Here is a 23306-nt window from a genome sequence, read left to right on the forward strand (position 1 = left end):
GAGTCAGAAAGGTCTTCCTTTGCCGTTGGTTCACCCTCCAATGGCTGCCGCGGCTGGCGTGCTGTGGCCGGCGCACTGCACTGATCCGATGGCAGGAGCTAGGTGCTTCTCCTGGTCTCCCATGCAGGTGCAGGGCCCAAGGACTTGGGCCATCCTCCACTGCACTCCCGGGCCACAGCAGAGAGCTGGCCTGGAAGAGGGGCAACTGGGACAGAATCCGGTGTCCCGACCAGGACTAGAACCCGGTGTGCCGGCGCCGCAAGGCAGAGGAATAGCCTAGTGAACCATGGCGCCGGCCTTAAGTATCTTTTTAAAGGCTGTATGAGTGGTGGTAATACTTTCAAGTTCTGTTGGTTATGGAAGGTCTTTATTTCACCTCCATTCATAAATGAGAGATTTGTAAGGTACAGTATTCTGGGTTCTCAAAAGTTCAGTGAAATGAAAAACTGGTTTTTTGAAAAAAAAAAATTGACACACCATTCACAAAACTAACCATAAAAGGAAAAGAAGACCCAAATCAATAAAATTAGAGATGAAAATTGAAATATAACAGCATAAATCACAGAAATAAAAGAATCATCAGAAATCACTACAAAGTGCTGTATGCCAAAAAGTAAGGAAACCTAGAAGAAATGGATAGATTCCTGGACACAAATAACCTACTTAAAATGAGCCAAGAAGACACAGAAAACCTAAACAGACCAATAACAAAGAAATTGAATCAGTAATAAAGACCCTCCCAGCAAAGAAAAGCCCAGAACTGAATGGCTTCATTGCTGAATTATGCTAAACATTTGAAGAAGAACTAACTCCAATTGTTTTCAAGCTTTTAAAACAATTAAAACAAACTCCTTCTATGAAGGCAATATCACCTTAACTCATAAACCTAAAAAAGATACAACAGAGAAATTCAACAGCAGATCAATTTGCCTGGTAAACATAGACAAAGAATACTCAACAAAATACTAGCCAGTCAAATCCAACAACACATCAGAAAGATCATTCACCCAGATTAAGTAGGATTTATTCCTGGTATGTAGGGCTGGGTTAACCATTGCAAATATATCAATGTGATATGTCACATTATCAAATTGATGAAAAAACATATGATTATTTCAATAGATGTAGGGAAAGCATTTTAAAATACAACACCTTTTCATGATGAACATTCTAAGCAATCTGGGTATAGAAGGAACATTCTTCAACACAATCAAGGCAATTTATGACTAAACCATGGCCAGAGTCCTATTGAATGAAGAAAAGTTGGAAGCATTCCCACTGAGATCCAGTACCAGAGAAGGATGCCCACTTTTACCATTCCCAGTCAATATCATCCTGGAAGTTTTAACCAGAGCCACTAGGAAGAAAAATAAATCAAAGCGATATGCATCAGGGAGGAGGAAGTCAAACCATCCCTATTTGCAGATTACATGATTCTATATATGGAGAAACCCAAAGACTTCACTAAGAGACTATTGAAACTCACAAAAGAGTTTGGATAAGTGGCTGGATATAAAATCAACATAGATAAATCAGCAGCCTTTGTATACACAGACAAAGCCATGGGTGAGGAAGAGCTTCTAAGATCAATCCTATTCACAATAGCTACAAAAAAATCAACTACCTTGGAATAAATTTAATCAAGGAGGTCAAAGATCTTAATGATGAGAATTAAAACATTTAAGAAATAAATAGAAGATAAAAAATGGAAAAATCGTACATACTCATGGGTTAGAAGAATCAATATCGTCAAAATGTCCATACTAGCATAAGCAATTTACACATTAAATGCAATACCAATCAAATGCCATAGACATTCTTCTCAGATATAGAAAAAATGATGCTCAAATTCACATGGAAAAACAGAAGAACCCAAATAGCTAAAGCAATCTAATATAACAAAAACAAAGCTGGAGCCATCACAATACCAGAATTCAAGACATACTACAGGGCAATTATAATCAAAACAGCCTGGTACTGGTGTAAAAACAGATGGATAGACCCATGGAACAGAATAAAAACACCAGAAATCAACCCATGCATATGCAACCAACTTATCTTTTACAAAGAAGTTAAAATCAATACCAATCCCTGGAGCAAGAACAGTCTCTTCAACAAATGGTGCTGGGAAAACTGAATGCAGAACTATGAAGTCAGACCCCTACCTTACATCTTACACAAAATTCCACTTAAAATGGAGTAAAGACCTATACCTATGACCCAATATCATCAATTTATTAGAGAACATTGGGGAAACCCTCTGACACATTGGCATTGGCAAAGAGGTCTTGGAAAGGACCTCAGAGGCACAGGAAATCAAAGCCAAAATTGACAAATGGGATTACATGAAATTGAGAAGCTTCTGCACTGCAAAAGAAACACTCAGCAAAGTGAAGATACAACCATTGGAATGGGAGAAATTATTTGCAAACTATGCAACTGATAAAGGATTTACAATCAGAATATATAAAGAGATCAATAAAGTAGACAACAACAAACAAACAATCCAGTTAAGAAATGGGAAAAGGACTTAAACTGACATTTTTCAAAAGAAGAAATCCAAATAGCCAACAAACACATGAAAACATGTTCATGATTTTTAGCTGTCAGGAAAATGTAAATCAAAACCACAATGAGGTTTCACCTTACCCCCATTAGAATGACTTTCATACAGAAATTATCAAATAACAAATGCTGCAAGAAAGTGGGGGAAAAATACCCTAACTCACTGTTGGTGGGAATGAAAACTGGCACAGCCACTGTGGAAGACAATATGAAGATACCTCTGAAATTTGAATATAGACCTATCAAATGTTCCAGCCATCCCACTCCTGGGAATTTAACTAAGGGAAATGAAATCAGCATATGAACGAGTTATCTGTACCCTCACGTTTATTGCAGCACATTTTACAATAGCTAAGATATAGAATAAATCCAAATGAGCATCAACTTAAAACTGAATTGAAAAATTATTGGATATGTACATCATGGAATATTACACAATAAAAAATATAATCCTGTCATTTGCAACAAAATGGATAAAACTCAAAAACATCATACTCAGTGAAATAATCCAGTCCCAAAAGGTTATATACCACATATCCTCTCTGATCTGTGATAACTAACAGAGCACCTAAAAGCTAATCTACAGAAGTGAAAATAACACTTCAAGATGTAATGACTTTGAACATCTTTTATTTCTACTGTTGAAGTTTATTTTTTTCATATAATTCGTTGAACCCGTTACTTAGTATATAATTAATTGTATGTATATAAGTTCAATTGAAAAGAGATCTTTGTAAAGATAAGAGTCTAAATAGGAGAGAGAGGAGGAAAAGTGGTTGGAGGGTGGGTAGGAGGGTGGGTATGATAGGAAGAATCACTATATTCCTAAAGTTGTATTTATGAAATACATGAAGTACTTATTCCTTAAATAAAAGTTTTCTGTGGGAAAAAAGACTCCTTCTATCTCTCATTTGCTAACTTCTTCTTGCATCTTACATCCTGTCTCTTTCTGAGGATGCTATTCATTCTGTTTTTTAGTCCACAGAAATATTCACTATGAAGAATGTTTCTAAAAAGTTTATTACACAGCTTTACTCAATTAAGAATTTATTTTTAACCTTATTACAATTATAAAAGAATATTTTTAAGAAATTTAAAAAGCCTGATTCTCATAGAAATATCAGAAAGGACTGGTCATTTGGTACAGCTGTTAAATGCAGCATGGAATGACTTCTTGCCATATCAGAGTACATAGGATTAAGTTCACACTCCGCTCCCAATTATAGCTTATTGTTAATATGTGCCCTGGGATGCAGCAGGTTGTGCTTGAGAAGTTGGGTCTCTATCGCCAATGTGAGAAGGTCGGATTGGTTTTCTAGACCCTGGCTTTGAGAGGTCAACCTCTGGCTGTTAAGACATTTGGGACCAGAGGAACAGGGATCTGATGCACAATCTCTGTTCCTCTGTCTCTGTCTCTCCATGTTCGTGTCTTAACCTTTCAAAACAAATAAAGTTAAATCTAAAAATATCAAAACTTACAAGTAGGATAAATTCAGGTCAAATGTATTAAAGTTCTTCATTAATTTTTAAATTAGTAATTTATTTGAGAGCTACAGAGAGAAAAACAGACAGAAAAACTTCCCATATACGGGCTGTTGCCCACAGCAGCTGGGATTTGGCTGAGCTGAAGTCAGGACCTGGAAACAATTCAGGAATCTCTGGTGGATGGCAATAATCCGATCACTTAACCATCATCACTGCCTCCCTGGTACATCTGTACCAGCAGGAAGCTGGAGTCAGGAGCCAGAGCTGTGCATTGAAACCCAAGCACTGTGATTTGAGACCGGTTTATCCAAACCAGAATCCTAACTTTTAGGCTAAAAATCCATTTCCAAACTTCTTAATGAAATATCAGAATCATAACAACATTACTTTTAAAGGTTGTAGAAAAACAATGTATGTATTCACAAGCAGATAAAATGCTATATGAGATTTATAAAGGATAAAGTTTTTAGTGTGTTTGAATTTCTATTTCCATTTAAAAATTGAGTTAGATAGTAGTCTGACATGCAGCACTTGCAGCATTGGCAGTTTTGTGCAGATTAATGTCTACTCTTTCAGAGTAGTGAAGTACTTTAGTCAATAGCAAATAAAATCAAACGTTCGTTCTGTAAAATCAGAATTCTTGGCCAATCTGTTAGGAACAACCTCATATGATTTTGAAAGGACAAACAATACTTTACATATATTACCTAAGTTATATATAATTTTATATAATGCTGTGGATATAATTGATTTATATTGTGAGGATTAAATAAGATCACGTATAGTACATGCTTAACACAGCTTTGACATCAACAAACTCACAATATATGTTCTTATTACTAAGATTTATTAATATTTTAGTACAAAATACATAACTTTTTTAAACATAGGGACTTGAGCTATTTAAGCCAACATTAAATAATACATTAGACATTACTAAAGTTTACAAATATCCTGTGATCTTCAATTTATGATTACACTGAGAAAAAATGTCCACCTTCCATTGAGTTGAGGCATGGCCAGATCACATGTGTAATTTTAAAATTTGTACCTGTCAGTTCTGGAGCCAAGCATTTGATTACCAATGCTGAACACACCAGCTCTCTCTGCTATAGTAAACTCCATTGTAAAATCCCTCATCCGTAGCCATAGATGAACAGAGCTCTCCTATAGAATGACAAAAGTGCAGGGTCTTAGTCCACCCGTACAGGATGGACTGGGTCCAAGGAAAGGTAAGTGCGCCGCTCGCCCGTTCCCCAGCCTCCCGGTCCCAGAGACAATCAGACGCAACAGGGAGCCAAGTCTAGTAGCAAGCACTCACTCACCTTTTGCATAATAGTACCTTTTATAGCACAAAACTGCAGAGTCATTGGGGGCAGGGCTAAGGACCAACCAATCACTTAAAAAAATCACCTTATGGGGGAATTTCTATAGGACTAGCCTTATGTCTATACACTTGTTACTAGTTTTGTTACCTCCCCTGATGTTGCGCAGCCAATTAGTTTTAGTGGTAAACAACTTCGGATTCCGCCATCTTACTTCCTCTGGGCGCCATCTTACTTGGCTCCGCGCGGCTTCGTTCCGGTTCCGTGCAGCTCGGGCAGGGGCAGCCGGGGGCAGCTGCGCATGCGGATGCCAGGCTGGGCCTGGCCTGGCTGCGCCGTGGCCGTGCTCGTGCCCCACACAGAAGAAATTTATTTTTTGCACCCTAATATCGTGTCCTTTTGTCGCTACAGCATAACCAAATTATCCAGTTCAATACAGTGAATTTTTTTTAATGTTTCCCTTTGAGTAAAAAATTATTTCCCGAATGATAAATTCTATTTTCAAAAACTATGCTAAGCCCAACATAAGACAAGAGAATCTCAATTTATGATATGTTAATATCTCTGCAGTAGTCTCTACACAGAATTCAAATTTTCTTGGCTAATACAAGTTCATAAATTTACCTGATTAAAAAATGTTATCATGTACTTATTGACATTCTACAAAAGAACAACTTATGGATCACCAGTTTACCAACTTTTACTTCAAGCTGGACTAGATATACCTAATTGAAAACAAACACAAGGTTGCATGTAAGCAAATGTTATAGAATTAAAATATTCCACTGACAACTTCATTTTGAATGTCTTCTGATATTTGTGCATATTATGTAGCCCTATGTCAATTAAAAGTGAAATAAGGGGAAATCCAAGATGGCGGAATAGGAAGGGAGCACATTGATATTGTTCGGCAAGACACAGGTTAATAAAAGTGGAGATACTGCAGGGTCAAGGAAGAGTAGGGGAAGAAACAGCAGAGGAAACTCTTCCGGAACTAGTGATTCACAGTGGACCTGCGTGGAGAGCGTGGGAGCCCAAGTTCGGGACACCAGCAGCAGACTCAACGCACCAGCGCTGGAACGCGAGGTGAGCCGAACCTCCATAGCCCGAGACACCAGCGGGCAAGCGGAAAGGGAACGAGGCTTGAAACTCCGTGGGGAAAAGTTCACCAGGCTAACTAGAAGAGAGAGAGGGAAAAAAAAAAGTGACCGATACGGACACAAGTTTCTCTCTCTCCGCTCACCCCTCAAGGGCGAGCAAGACAAAGAGCAGGCGCCATTTTGGACATACGTCATAAGCAGGGCGACCTCAGGTCTGCACCGGCCCTGAGCCTAGCAGAAAAACCTGACTCTGGGGGGAGGGGTGAAATAACTGGAGATTAGCATCTAACTTGGCAACCCAGTGGGAGACTGCAGGAGAATTGGAGCCCACACTGAGGGCAGCAGAGATTCCCTGTGTGGTCCTTGGGAAAGAGCTTCCAATCTCTGGCTCCTGTGGGTATATCATTTGCCTGCTAACTACCTCCAATTACATTCAGCTGTGCGGAATTACTTCCCTTTTGAATCAACAAAAGAAAGAGACATTTACCACACCTAACCTGGGAGTGTCATCTTGACACACCCTCAACCCTGAGGAACCAAACACAGCTCTTAGTCCACACCCATCTCAAGCCTCTAAGGCTCCACCAAAAGCAGACAGTCCACTTAATCTAGAGTCATAGTATAACAAGAAAAAAAAAAACACCACAGTGAAGAAACCAAATATCTCCAACATGCCATACAACAAACGCAAAAACCGAGGTAACAAGAACAAGGAAGACACTATGACGCCCCCAAATGAAAAAGACACCCCAACTCAAGATTATGAAGATGATGAGATAGAAGAAATGCAAGAAGCGGATCTCAAAAACTTGATAAGAACATTAAGAAGTTCTCAAAAACAAATTCTTGAACTACAGAAATCCTTTAAGGACAAGATAGAAAATCTCTCTCGTGAAAGTGAAATATTAAGGAGAAATCAAAATGAAATGAAACAACTAGTGGAACAAGAAATGGTGATAGTGGTGAGAAATCATAATGAAATGAAGAATTCAATAGATCAAATGACAAACACATTAGAGAGCCTTAAAAACAGAATGGGCGAAGCAGAAGAGAGAATATCAGACTTAGAAGACAGAGAACAGGAAAGGAAACAGGCAAACCAAAGAAAAGAAGAAGAAATTAGAAATCTAAAAAATATTGTCGGGAATCTACAGGATACTATTAAAAAACCCAACATTCGGGTTCTAGGAGTTCCTGAAGGCATGGAGAGGGAGAAAGGATTAGAAGGCATTTTCAGTGAGATACTAGCAGAAAATTTCCCAGGTTTGGAGAAGGACAGAGGCATCTTAGTACAGGAAGCTTATAGAACCCCTAATAAACATGACCAAAAGAGATCCTCACCACGACACGTCATAATCAAACTCACCACAGTGAAACATAAAGAAAAGATCCTAAAAGGTGCAAGAGAAAAACGCCAGATTACTCTTAGAGGATCTCCAATTAGACTCACAGCAGACTTCTCATCAGAAACCCTACAAGCTAGAAGGGAATGGCGAGACATAGCCCAGGTACTAAGAGAGAAAAACTGCCAGCCCCGAATATTATATCCTGCAAAGCTCTCATTTGTGAATGAAGGTGAAATTAAGACTTTTCATAGCAAACAGAAACTGAAAGAATTTGTTGCCACTCATCCTGCCCTGCAAAAGATGCTTAAAGATGTGTTATACACAGAAACACAGAAACATGGTCACCAATATGAAAGAAGGTAAAGGAAGGAAACCTCACAGCAAAAGATCACAGGAAGCTCAATTTCTCTTTGACATAGAATTAAACTCTGATGCACTGTTAAAGCATTGTGTTAAAGTAACCTATTATGTTCTCTTGATGTCTGTTAAATTCTAATTGTTCAAAAACAGCTGAATTTTTATTAAGAGCTATGGGTTATTTAACTATGTGCTTATTTTCAAAGACTTGAATAATCACCTTGTAACAATGATCAAATTTGGTCTATGTTATGTCATGATTTTAAGGAATCTTAGTTCAACCAGATATTTTGGATTTTGATATTGGTCTATTATGCTATGTTATATGTGTGTACATATTGTGTGTCCACATGGGGAAATTTTATTAAGAGTTTTATTTTAAATGGCTTTTAGATAAGATTGTCCATAAATTTAAGCTGCTAAAATCAATCAAAGATACATTTTAATTTGTGTGACCTGAATCTGTGTATCATATGTTTTAAACTTGTTGGTAGAAAGAAACTAAAAACATTTTATATGGTTGTGCTTAAGTTTACTGGTTAAACAAACTACACCATGTTAGATATTTAAGAGGTGTTTTCAAATACATGATTCTTAAAATTTATAGAAGGCATTGGACCTTCCGGTAAATGTTTTATTAAGTTCTTATCTAAGGGTTGAAACGGTTTGCTAAGTATTCATGTAATATTGCTATTGTCAGCAAGTGATCTAGGACTTGCTCCCTCATTTCTCTATTCTAAGCCCAACTTGTTCTTTCATTTCTCTATTCTCTTCAAGGTAGGGAACTAATTCTATTATGAAGGAATCTGTAGGATGCACAATTTAATCTTTAGACCTTATAAGAGATGGCTAACATTTTTCTGTAATAGCATAGCCAAAATAAGAGCTTAAATAATAATCTCATAGCTAGATTCACATCGCCATCAGCGAAATATACAGTAAGTAGAAAAAAAAAATAACCTCCCTTTCAGACCAAAGGGAAAGAAAGTTTTAAAGTGAGAATATAATTTTCCTCATGGGCATTGTCTACCTTAGAAAAACTACTACAGAACGTGCCTGTGACTATAGACTTGTAGTTCAGGCCACTGAAGATTAGAGATGGGACATGGGCACTCCCTTGACTTGCATCCTCTGGTCTGCTTTAACACAAACCAGGAGGAAAAGAAAGCTAGGCATCAGAAGCAATGGGTGGCAGGCCTATTAATGGCTGATCTGTACGGTGATCTGCCCTCAAGGAGACCCAACAGGCCAGTCCACTGCAGTGGCTTTCAATGTGGTAAGTCTGGGCTTCAGCGGAAGTCAGCTTGTGAAGAGCCCTGGCAGCTCTGCCAAGAGTTGGATCACTGGAAATGGACCTGCCCTGGAGTCGAAGGATGCCCAGGTCAGAGCCACAGATCTTATTGGCTCCAAGCTGAAAAGCCCTTCACTCAGCCCAACTTCCAAAGTGACCACTGCAGCTGAGGGGATGGTCAAGTAGGGTCAGCAACATTGCAGGCAGAACTGTAAATTTCTTGTTAGAGATGCCACCTGCCTTTACCTGGCCAGCTCTCCTCCCAGGCCAGCCAAGTAATGAAAGTCAACAGAGTGCCTTCCCCTAGGAGGTTCACACCTCCCTTAGGATATACCCCATGTGAAGAGATAGATAGGTCTGGGCCTCTTAACTTACAAGGCCTAAAGCCCACCAGATTATTATCAAGCCCCTTCTATCAGGTTCTATTTGCCTCTAAATCAGAAAACTTAATTGTAGCTTAGACAGCACCTTTCTTAGCTCCTCTAATAATGACTCTGTCCTTTGTTCTAGACCCTGTCTAGTGCACTTGGGCCTCATTCCTTTGTAATCATAACCTCTACTCTACCACCAATGGCTCTACTCCCAACCTGTGTGTACTGATGGTCCTCTTCCCCACTTAATGCTGTATAATTGTTCAGACCTGGTAAATGCCACTCTTAGGATCATTGGTTACTATCCTCACCCTGTCTTTTATGACCTTGTCTAAATATGATCAGAGTCGGGGAACTTGGAAGGCTTCCATAGCCTTGGCAACTCATGACGACAGCCTAGGGTGGTTACTGGCGCCATAAACTAGAGTGTCAATTTGTTGGGTCAACAACAGGAGCCACTGTGCGCTTGCTCCTGATGTGGGATCTCTGTCCTTGATGTACTGTACATTGTGATTTAATGCTATAACTAGTACTCAAACAGTATGTTTCACTTTGTGTTTCTATGTGGGTGCAAACTGTTGAAATCTTTACTTAATGTATACCAAATTGATCTTCTGTATATAAAGAGAATTGAAAATGAATCTTAATGTGAATGGAAGGGGAGAGGGAGCGGGAGAGGGGAGGGTTGCGGGTGGGAGGGAAATTATGGGAAGGGGAAGACATTGTAATCCATAAGCTGTATACTGGAAATTTATATTCATTAAATAAAAGTTAAAAAAAATTGAAAAAAAAGTGAAATAAATAATAGTAATAACAAGAACAAAAACTATAGCAGTTTTATAATACATATTTTAAATATTTATTTATTTATTTGAAGAGCAGAGTTACAGAGAATCATCGGAGGCAGAGAGAGAGAAAGAGAGAGAGAGAGAATCTTCCATTCTCTGGTTCACTTCCCCAGCTACAAAAGCTGGAGCTAGACCAATCTGAAGCCAGGAGTCTGGCTTCTTCCAGGTCTCCCACATAGGGGTAGGGGCCCAAGGACTTGGGCTATGTTCTACTGCTCTCCCAGCCAATAGCAGAGAGCTAGATCGGAAATGGGGCAGTCAGGAATTGAACTGTAACATTTATGGGATGCCGGCACTGCAGGCAGTGGTTTTACCTGCTATGCCACAGCACGATCACCTCTAAGAAGCTTTTATCATTGTGTTTAACTCTGGAAGCATAAAACTCTGGTTACTTACAATGCTGTCTTATCCAAATTCATACTGAAGAAGTACAAACCATGATCAGTTATCACTATTCCTGTGTAACTAACCATTTGTTTGTTTTGAAGTAGTTTTTACAAAGAAATGAGAAGAGTAAACTTTTGGAATGAAGATGGTAAATACAGTATATCCCACATCTGTTTTTATCGTGACAGAAACTTGGATGTTTTATTCCTTCCTGCCTCTTTTCCCACTTATCTTATTTTTCTTTCCATTGCTTTCCTCTGTTCCTCTCTCCCTGTCTCCCTTCTTCATTCCCTCATTCCTTCCATCCTTCCTTCCTTCCTTTTTCCTTCCTCCATTCCCTACCTTCCTCCCTCCTTTCTGTCTCCCATTTTTTATCTTTCTTTTTATAATTTTGAACCAAACAGTTGCTTCTATAATTTTATACAAAATCATGGCATTATACATGTCTGTGAATTATTCTGAAAATATAGCTGATTCTATCATAATGATTAAAAGCAGTTCTCCTACCTTGTAAATTTGGCAAATATCACTAGTGCATGGAAATAATATTTTCCCTAGACATCAATACTTTGAAAATCAATGAAGTGATTTAAAAGATCTCTATAGAATAAGCAATAACTAAAAGTTATTATAAATATCCTATTATGTGTTGCATCATGATAGATTTGGAAGCAGAAGAGACTTCCTATTGACCTGTTAACTCCTAAAGGATATTCTCAATTCTGCTTTGAATTATTGGAGTTTTTTTTTTTTCATGTGTGCATCTGACATGCATCACCAGAAATAAAATAGGGTTTAGATCTTTAAATGTCTTTTTTGGAAAAAACATGTACTTCAATGAGAAAATGTTTCAAGGAGAATCAAACAATTTATGGTGCAATATGGGCTCCCTGCAAGCTAATAGTATTGTATTATAATCAGATAATAATTTTTTCCAGTGTTTTCAATGTTAATCTTTTCCTAAACAATCAAACAAAACAAAACAGAACAAACAAAAAGCACAAGGAAGGGGCAGATGTTTGACCTGGCAGTTAAGAAGCCCATATCCCGTATCAGAATATCCACATTAGAGTTCTAGCTCCACTCCCAATTCCAGCTTCCTGTTAACATAGATTCTGGTAGGCAGCAAGTGATAGCTCAAGAAGTTGGGTCCCTACCACCCACTTAGGAAACATGGACTGGGTTCTCTGCTCCTAGCTTCAACTGCTGAGCATTTGAGGAACCAGCCAGAAGGTGTGAGCTCTCTGTCTCTGTCTCTGTGCCTCTCAAGTGAATGTATACACATTTTTAAATATACTTAGGGAAGGAGCTGGCGCTGTGGCACAGTGGGTTAAAGCCCTGGCCTGAAGTGCCGGCATCCCATATGTGTGCCGGTTTGAGTCCCAGCTGCTCCTTTTCCAATCCAGCTCTCTGCTCTGCCCTGGGAAAGCAGTAGAAGATGACCCAAGTCGTTGGGCCCCTGCACCCATGTGGGAGACCCAGAAGACGCTTCTGGTTCCGGGCAGCAGATGAGCCCAGCTCTGGCTGTTGTGGCCATGTGGGGAGTGAATCAGCAGGTGGAGGACCTCTCTCTCTCTGCCTCTGCCTTTCTAACTCCACCTTTCAAATAAACAAACAAATAAATCTTTAAAAAGTTCTGACATGTATTAATTTACCTAAGCCTTTGTTGTCATACACCATCTACCTTATCCCTGTCTTTCATTCTGCTACTCTGCCTGGCCTCATTCTATTGCAGACACATTGGCCATGGGAACTTAGGGATTCTACACTGACTATTATCTCTACTGAAAACTTCCACTTTCAGATTTTCTTAAACTCACTGCCTTCAAATAATCTGTTTTCATGTCAACTTCTCAGTGGTATCTACACGATAGATTTAAAATGGACATCTGTTTGGCCATTTTTTTTCTTTTTTACTTACATTCAATATGATCTGGAGCATCCTGTGGTGGCTAGATGTAAGGATGTTCTTTAAAAAAAGAAAACAAAGAAAAATGGCCTTTTTTAAAAGGCTGGTTATAGGCCAGTGTTGTGGCATAGTGGGTAAAGCTACCACTTGCAATGCCAGCATCCCATATGGGCATCAATTCAGATCCCAGTTGCTGCACTTTCAGCTCCTGTCTAATGGCCTGGGAAAGCAGTGGAATGTCCCAAGTGCTTGTATGCCTGCTACCCACATGGGACTCCTGGTGGAAGCTCCTGGCTCCTGGGTTTAGCCTGAACCAACTGTGACTATTGTGGTCATCTAGGGAGTGAAACGGAGGATGGAAGATCTCCCTCATTCTCTGTCTCTCTCTCTTTCTCTTATAATTCTGACTTTCCAATAAAATAAATAAATATTTAAAAAGAAAAAAAAATGAGTAAGATTGAAATGCCAGAGGAGTCATCCTGCAGAAAACTCTCCATGTTCAGAGTTGGCAGACCTTGAAGAATAACTGTAACACTAAATTATAAGCCTATAAATAAAATAAAAAACTCATTAGTCCATATGACATAACAAAACCAAACATAAATAAATGAATATGTTAATAGATGAATAGTCCCTACAGAATAATTCCAGATATTAATGGCAAGAGAAAAGCAAAAAAAAAAAAAAATAAATAATGGACCTGCTGTTTTCAAAAGTATCAAGTTTTGAAAAAAAAGACAAGACTGAAGCCATCTTTGGAAGCTAAGAAGACATAACAAATGCAAGATGGGAGCCTTAATTGGATCTGGGGACAAAAGGAAAATAGCAGAAAAAACATTGGTGAGATTTAAATAAGTTCTGTGTACCGATGTTAACTTCCTAGTTTTGATAAACATCGTATGGTTAGATAAGCGGTTAACTTAAGGGGCAGATGGGTAAAAAGGACATTAAATTCCCGATTCAGCACTTCTGTGTCTAAAATTATCTCAACATGGAAACTCTGTTAAAGTGTTCCCTCTTGCCCTCTGACCTTTTGCCCAGAAGTGTCTTACCCACACTGAGTAGTGTGAGTTGTATTACAGTTCCTGTTGAACAGGCAAAGAATGGAAAAAGCAGCCCAGATCACACTTAAGCTGCTTTCTAAGCTTCCTGACACTTGCTATTCCCCTCAGGAACAGCTGTAGCCAGAAGGAACAAATGAGCAGAAGGAGAAAGTCAGAGTGGCTTATCTTCTCTGCATGCCCGGAAGGAAGAGGAAAGGCCGCTCTGACAAACCCTCAGAAACCAGAGCAGGGAAAAGCTGAGTATGATGCATTATCCCCACACTTTCTCTAACTCTTTTAAATAATAATTATTTTATTACCATAGGAATACTCTTCAAACAATAAAATCTAGGCATTGTATGAAATAGAAATTCAAACAAGAAGTTCAGCATATTTATCATTTTACTCTTGTTCCTCATAGATGTTTAAATAGAATGAAAGCAAATGCCAATCTGATTCCCCGATGCACAAAATGATGATTGGAATAACATTGCCTGCAATATTAATTAATGAATGTTAGGTTTCCAAAGAGTTGAGATGATGTGATTTTTAATGTACCTTATTAGAACACAAAGGAAAAAAGCTTTTAATTTACATACGTATGAGTTGCCAATCGTTTCTTTACCATTTCCATACTGAAATTAGAAAGAATAGCACAGAATATGCAGAACAATAACGTAATTGCACTCTGTGCTATCACGATCATCAGCAGGTAGTTTGAGCAAAAGCAAAATTCACCAAGTTACCAATTAAATGAGGGTAAACTACCTACATTACTAGTAATGTCTTACTATCTGAAGTGAATGACTTTTTTGACTCAAAATTAAAGCTAATATACTTCAGTTACCAGCCAATAAAATAGATTGATTTGGATGTGGCACATACTGCACCAAACAGAAGGGCCTTTGTCTTTGTAAGATGGCAGCCACCAATAAGCCAGAGTTCATTATGGCCTTGAACAAAGACAAGCACAGTATTTCCAAATTTTGCTTTCCAATGATGCAAAACTTAATACCCTTTATGTTAAAACTCTCCAAACTGAGATTTCTTTGACATAGGATTGTTAAAGGTGCTTATTATAGTCTTATTTATCTCCCAGTGGCAGATTAGGTAACAGGAACTCAGAGATAATATAGGAAAATGTAGGGTGTCTGTTCCTAGAGGCAGAGTATACAGCTGGCAGAAATATAAGAATGGTTCCTGTGCAAGTAAGAACAGCTAATGAGGGTTTTTGAAAGAATTCATTTGCTCAGGGACGTATTTAGGTTAATTTATACACTAAAGTACATATCCATCTCCAAGTATGATTATTGTTATCATTTCACCCCAAAGTTTCCAAAGTTAAAAAAGAAAATTCATGGCTTTGGGAATACTAAATGCCATCCATGTGTATGCATCTACATTTATATGTATCACACACATGTTGTTTAAGAAATTTTCACTGGTTGTTTCTGTAAATTTAAACATATGGGCCAGCCGTGTATTTACTTTTCATCTCATATTTCAGAATTGAGAAAGTATGTCCAGCAAATTGTTTACCCTGAGCCAATGTGAATAGCAATGTTGAGCTAGGTCAAAGCAGATGTTTCCGAGCCTCTGCTCACGTTTCTGATTTTGGTGCTACGGTCTGTGCTTTATGCTATGATTTTGTCTCAGCACTCTATAATCATGCCTCATCAGTTCATGCTGGCTCAACGTATCCTTTGTGTGTTTCTTCTGTGCACCTCTCTGGTCTTTGCCCCATCTCCAGCTGGATTTGGCAGCCTGCTGAGTGAGATTTGATTCTCTGAACATGTCCTTCCAAGAGCAATTGTCATTTCTGTCTATTTATGTAAACTTTTGATTCTTCTGTTGACAGTCAAATTTCTGTGTGTTACAAGTGAAAAGTGTCACTGACTTGCTTTAATCTGATAACCATAGGTCCCGATTTAAGATTTTGCTCTGCCACTGGTTAATTATGAAAACTTCAAAAGATCAAACATACTTATCCTCAGGTTTTTTTTTTAATCTATGAAAGAAAATCATACTAAATGGAGGCTCTTATCTTTCAAAGGTTGTAAGGCTCTGAGTTTCAAATTGAGAATTCATTGAAATCACCTGTACAGCTTGTTAAAACATAAATTATACTGGGTCCCAACTGCAGATATTTGATTTAGTAGTTCAATAACTTATAAAGAAAAGAGATGTATTTTGGCTCGCCATTCTGGAAGTCCAAGGGCATAATTTAAGCATCTGCTCAGCTTCTCCTGGGGGACACATAGTGGAAAGAGGAAGGGCAAAAGCATATGTGCCAAGGAAATCACAAGACAAGAGAGGAAGCTAGAGAAAACCAAGAAGTGGCGCTCACTTTCAACATCCTGACCTTTAGGTAACTAATTCAGTCCTGCAACAAAGAGACTTCACTCCCCCTAGATGGCATTAACCCATTCATAAGGGCCCTGCTCCATCACCAAAAACTCTCCCACTTGGACCCCACCTTCCAGCACTTTGTATTGAGGAATTTAGCCTCAACAGGAATTTTAGTTGGGATAAACCATATTCAGACATATCAGTATCTATCTATATCTGTATCTATCGATATGCATATCTACATGACAAATAGATGCAGGGCTAGGTAAGGTGACAACACACACATCATATATTCAGAGCTTGTTAACTATTGTGTTTCAATTTTTATATAATTGCATAACAAACTACTATATAAATTAGTTGCTTAAAATAAACATCATTTTGCAGTTCACAAGGATGCAATCAGAACATTCTGGCAGGGATGGCTCATTTGCTCCAAGGACATCATTCACATGACTGGCAGTTGGAGCTGCTGGCTGGGGGCTCCACTAGGACTGTCTGCTAGTGGTTTTGGTTCTCCTCCATGTGCATCTCCCTTCCAAGCTTCTGGGATCCTTCACAACCAGATGACAAGAATCTATGTGTCTATGAGGGTGAAGGATGCAGATCTCTTTACACTTGACTTTGGAGTTCGTATCTCAGTCAATTCTGTAATGTCTTTAAGCCTCAATTTTCTCATCTATAGAGTGGAAGAGTAAACTAACTTCACTGAGATGTGAAGGTTCATATTTATAAATTAATGGATTGCATTTAGTTGTTAAACAGTGTCATTTATGCCACATTAGTCAAGTCAGCCATGGGAGGGGTGGCAATGACTGCAATCCACCTTCAGTGATAGGAGGACAAAGAATTGTGAGCACCTATAAACTACCACCAAGAGACAGATAGTGAGTTGCAAGGCCAAATGTGACAGAGATCAGAATGTGGAAATTTCTGTTTTCATCTCCAAACTGAAAATAATTAATTTCATACAGTAGAGTGATATAAACAAATTTGATTTATAATCGATTATTTTGGCAGCATTGAAAACATGGATTTGAGAAGGCTACAACTTGAGTGAAGGAAACCAATTCTAAGCTGTTTTAATTTGCAGATACCAGGGCAAGAGAACTAAATTGAGAAGGAAGGCAGTCTGACAGGTCTGATAAAAAAGGGGCTGAAGTTGTGGGAAGATTATTGTTGTTGTTGGACATTTGGATTTTAAGGTAGATGACAAATATCAGAGATAGTGGTGATATTTTGAGCCCAATGTTACAATTGTATTCCTGCTTAATAGGCAGATGGTCAAGAAAGAAAATATAATCTAGTTGATTACAGGAGGCTAATTAAGAGATGTATTTTCTGCATACTAAAGAAAAAAAAACCATACATTATACAATTTCTAAAAGAGACTGAACCTTTAAAATATACCTGGAATATAGGAATAAAAGGAAACTTTATTTAAATGTTAATCTCTAATTAGCAATTCTTGGATTAACATTAAACTTTCTTGGAGAATGAGTGTATAGACTTTCATGTTGAAGGCATTGTGAGATTGGCACCAACAGCTAAATTTATTTGCTCTTCATTATGTACACCTTAGATTAAAATGACATCAAAATTTTCTCTGCTCTGGCACAGTCTCATATAGTTTTCTGTGCTTTTCCTTCAACATTTGAAACACAAAAATTGCTGCTGACTTTCTTTCCTTCTCAATTTCTTTTCAGAAATTTCCTTTAGAGTTACGGGGGGAGGGGGGTCACAAAAATCTGCCACACATCAAAATGAATTAAGCTCTGCTGACTTAAATTTCTCTTAATCAAAAATACAATATTTATAAAGTAGCACTCCTCTATCCCATGCCGTGTTCACATTACATACATTCTCAACTTGGACTCAGTCTACCGAGTGCTCATGCTTATAAATAGTACAAATAAGATGAACTTCTACACAAATCTTAGACCCTACATCACACCATTCTTGTACAACTCTACTCACAAGAAATGATTTCTCTGTCCTATTTTGAATTCTGATAAATGTTTGTAAATATTAAATAATACAATTAATTTCTTTCTTACATTAATTTTTAGCACTATGCTAATTTTAACAACTTTTAAGAAAGAGGAACATTTGACTATTGTAGAATTCCCTTTTTTCAATTCCTAGTGTTTCTTTTAATGTGTGAATAAGTGATTTTGGAAGGTTCAAAGTCCCTATATTTTTATAATATTAGGAATTTCCCTGAAAGTCTCCATATTTCTTACTTCCATCTTAATTGTGTCTTCTGAAAACTACATTCTATGTTATTGTTTGTTAATATTTGATAGAATCCTCAGATTTTCCTATACATAGAATCTTATCTGCAAACATGTTTAATTAAACTCTTCCCTGCTCCTCGTCACGGGGCAGCAGGTCCGGTAGAGCTCCTCAGGGCCAGCCTGGGGAGCTCAGGGGCCAAGCGGGATGATGAGTGTCGGTGGCAAAGGAACCACACTAGAGCCGGGAAATCAGTCAACACCCAGGGCTCAGCTAGGTTCTCGACTTTATTGGGAGGGGAAGAGCTTTTATAGACACAGAAAGAGGGCTGTCCTGGGCACAAGGGAACCAAGCCAACCAGCAGAAAGGTAAGGCAGGACACGAACTGGGCACGCCCTCAAGGGCCAATCACAGACGAGGACATATACTGTCCATGAATACGGAAGTCTCCTGTCAAGCTAGGTACCACCTCCAGGGTTCATCTTGGGTTGTTGGAAATGCTGAGTCACTGGGATGCGGAAGTGCGTCAAACTCGAGCAAAGGCTCAGCAGCCTTGTTGAGAGAAGGCTTAGCAACTTTGTTTCAATTTCGATTGGACCCCCCCCCCCCGCACTTCCCATTCTTTTTGATGCCCTTTATTTCTTTATCTTAACTAACTGCTGTGGCTAAGATGTCAAGTACAGTTCTGAATAAGGATGATAAATGTGGCTATCCTTGTCTTGTTCCAGATCTTGGTGAGAAAGCCTTCAAATTTTTCAATTCAGTATGATGTTTGTTATGGGTTGTCATATATTATCTATAATTTGAGGTATCTTCCTTCTATTTCCAATTTGTTCAAAATTGTTAGCATGAAAAATGTTTAATTTTATTGAATGTATTCTCTGCATGTATTGATATGTCTTATGATATTTTTCTTTGTTATTTTGATGTGATGTATAATGCATTTGTTGAGTGATCCTTACATACATTTTGGGCTTATTCCCAATTGGTGAGTGTGAATGATATTTTAAATGTACTGATGATCTGTTTAGATTTATTGATTTTGTTTGGTAATATTTGTTGTGAGTTTTTGCAACTGTGTTCATCATGGATATCAGTCTACATTTTTTGGAGTTAAAGTTATTTTTTCTTAAAATTTTAAATTTTATTTAAGGAACACAAACTTCCTGCATTTAATATATATGAATTTGGAACCCATGCTTAGTTTTACAGATTAATTGCAATTCCTTTTAAAATAAATATCAATGTACTCCTCAAAGAGCTAAAAAATGCAGTCTGAAAGGTCACATAGTAACAAAAGTGACCCTATTTAGCCAAAACAATCTTGAATGAAAATAACAAAGCAGGAGCTACCATAATGTTCAATAAATATTACAGGATTACAGTAACCAAGAAAGCATGGTCTTGGCATTCAAGCAGACACATGGACCATTGCAATGAAATGAGGTCCTCAAAATAAATCTTTAAATCTACAGCCACCTGATTTTCAACCACGTTGTCAAAACAGATACTGGGGAAGGGGCAGGTTCTTCAATGATAGTTAAGAAAATTAGCTCACCTTATGTACAAGATTGAGACATGAGCCTATTTTTCGCTCTGTATAAAACAAACAAACAAAATGAATCAAATATTCAAATGGAAGACTGGAAACTGAAAAAATCCAGGAGAAAAGGGAGCCAGGAAACCCATCCTGGTCTCCCACATGGGTGTCAGGGGCCCAAGTATCTGGACCCTTTTCCATTGCCTTTCCAAGAATATTAGCATGGAACAGGATTGGAAGGATCATACCCAGGAATCAAATTGGTACTCTGATGTGAGATGTACGTGTCACAATCATCAGCTTAAATGAGTAAACCACAAAACCAGCCCCTACATTTACCATTCTAAAGTATTCAAATTTCAATCTACACCAGCTTTACTACAATAACATAAAATAACTGTTCCTTAGTAGCTGTGATCCCATCCTTTCCAGTAATTTATGTCACAAAATTGCAGTATTAACATTGTATATTCAAAATGGAACCTAGTAAATTTTTATATAGTAGCTTTTAAAATTCCCTTTAAATTTTCCTGCAGGACAAGTCTAATACTAACAATTTCCCTCAGTTATTGTTTATCTGGGATTGTCTTAATTTCTCTCACATATTTGAACAAAAATTTTGTAAGATATAGGATTATTGATTGACACTTTTTTTGTTTTTTTGTTTGTTTGTTTGTTTGTTTTTTTGACAGGCAGATATAGACAGTGAGAGAGAGACAGAGAGAAAGGTCTTCCTTCTGTTGGTTCACCCCCAAAATGGCCACTATGGCCGGCACACTGCACGGATCTGAAGCCAGGAGCCAGGTGCTTCCTCCTGGTCTCTCATGCGGGTGCTGGGCCCAAGGACTTGGGCCATCCTCCACTGTACTTCCGGGCCACAGCAGAGAGCTAGACTGGAAGAGGAGCAACCGGGACAGAATCCGGAGCCCCAACTGGGACTAGAACCCTGAGTGCCGGCACCGCAGGCGGAGGATTAGGCTAATGAGTCATGGTGCTGGCCACTTTTTTGTTCTTTTATTTTTCCCTTTTTTTTTTTTTCTTTTTTTTTTTTTCCTTTTTTTTTTTTTTTTTTTTTGGACAGGCAGAGTGGATAGTAAGAGAGAGAGACAGAGAGAAAGGTCTTCCTTTTTGCTGTTGGTTTACCCTCCAATGGCCGCTGCGGCTGGTGCATCTCTGATCCGAAGCCAGGAGCCAGATGCTTCTCCTGGTCTTCCATGCGGGTGCAGGGCCCAAGCACTTGGGCCACCCTCAACTGCCTTCCCGGGCCATAGCAGAGAGCTGGCCTGGAAGAGGGGCAACCGGGACAGAATCCAGCGCCCTAACCGGGACTATAACCCGGTGTGCTGGCGCCGCAAGGCAGAGGATTAGCCTGTTAAGCCACGGCGCCGGCCTTTTTGTTCTTTTAACACCTTGAATATATCTGGCCTCCAAAGTTTCTGATGAAAAATGTATTGATTGTTTTGTTGAGAATCCTTTCAATTTGAACATTAGCGGCTCTGTTGCTGCTTAAACAATGCTTGTTGCCTTTTGACAGTTTGATCATAACGTATCTCAGCATAGCTCTCTAGAGCTTCCTAGATGTTTATGTACCTGTCTTTCACCATGTTTTGAAATTTTCTGTCATTATTTTTTCAACTAATCTTTCTGCTTTTTTGTGTCTGTTTTTGTCCTTCCAGTACTCCCACACAGTGTATGTTGGTCTGCTTAATGATGTACACAGTTCCCTTAGGGTTTGTTTTTTGCTTTTTTTAAATTTTTTTTATTTTCTTTACTCTTTCTTCTTTATGTTCCTCAGACTTAACGATTCCCCTATAGAAAAGATCACGTCATCTGCAAACAGGGGTAATTTGACTTTTCCCTTTCCTGTTTGTAGCCCTTTGATTACTTTTTCTTTCCTAATTCTCTAAATAAAACTTACAAAATTAAATTGAATAATAGTGTAAAAGTGAGAATCCTTGTCTGGTTTTGGATCTTAGTGAAAATGCTTCCAGGTTTTCCTGTTCAATATGATGCTAGCTGTGGTTTTGTCATACATTGACTTAATTCTGTTGTAGTATGTTCCTTCTATACTCAATTTTGAAAATGCTTTATTTTTTATCATGAGAGGATTTTATCAAATGCTTTATCTGAATCTATTGAGATTATCATATGGTTTTAATCCTTCATTTTGTTGATGTGCTGTATTACATGCATAGAGTCATGTGTTGTGCCATTGCTGTATCCCACTTGAACTGGGTAGGTGATCTTTTTGATATATTATTGGATAGATGGAATAGTATTGTGTTGAAGATTTTTGATCATATATTCATCAGGGATATTTATCTATATTTCATCAACTGATAATTAGATAAAGAAAAGTGGCATGTATACATGATGGAATATTACTCATCTAAAAAAAGAATGAAATTCTGATTTTCTGACAAAAGTAGATGAAATTCGAGATCATTATGGTAAGTAAATCAGACTCAAAAAAGACAAATATCAATATCATATTTTCTCTTATATGTGGTAAGTAGTTCACCCATGTGGGTTAACTGGATGAAATTCCTGACTCCTTGCTTTGGTCTAGCCCAGTTCTAATGAATGTGGCCATTTTGGGGAGTGGAGGACGAAGAGGGAGGGAGGGCAGGGGAGAGAGAGAGAGAGATAGGGAGACATGAAGAATGTACATACATAGAAAGAGAAAGAATATAAAACTTGAGCTAATGTGATATCATTTGGTATCTAGGTTTAGGTATAAAAATTGCTCACTGAATCATATCATGTAAATGACAATATGGTTTTCTTTACTATGTTAAAAAATAAAGTTGTCAGGAATATTAAGGACTATTACATATAATAATATATAAGAGTGAGGGGCAGTAGAGCTTTTTTTTCTTAATTTGGGTGTTGGTTATGAGTGTGATCAGAGGATGAAAAACTCAGTTATCTTTACACTTATGTACATTTCTTGCTATGTATACTGTATTTCAATAATTATAAAAATACTTTAGACCTTGTGGGGATTACAGACTAGCATTTTCTGTATGCTTCTTCATCAGTAACTACTATTCCATTAATGATCCATTTTCTATAACTTAATATATGTTCAATTATGGCCATATACTATTCTAAATTTGGTTGCTATCTTTGTCTCTTGAAAGGTATTCTAATTG

This window comes from Lepus europaeus, chromosome 3, assembly GCF_033115175.1.
Source record: "Lepus europaeus isolate LE1 chromosome 3, mLepTim1.pri, whole genome shotgun sequence".
Lineage (NCBI taxonomy): Eukaryota > Metazoa > Chordata > Mammalia > Lagomorpha > Leporidae > Lepus > Lepus europaeus.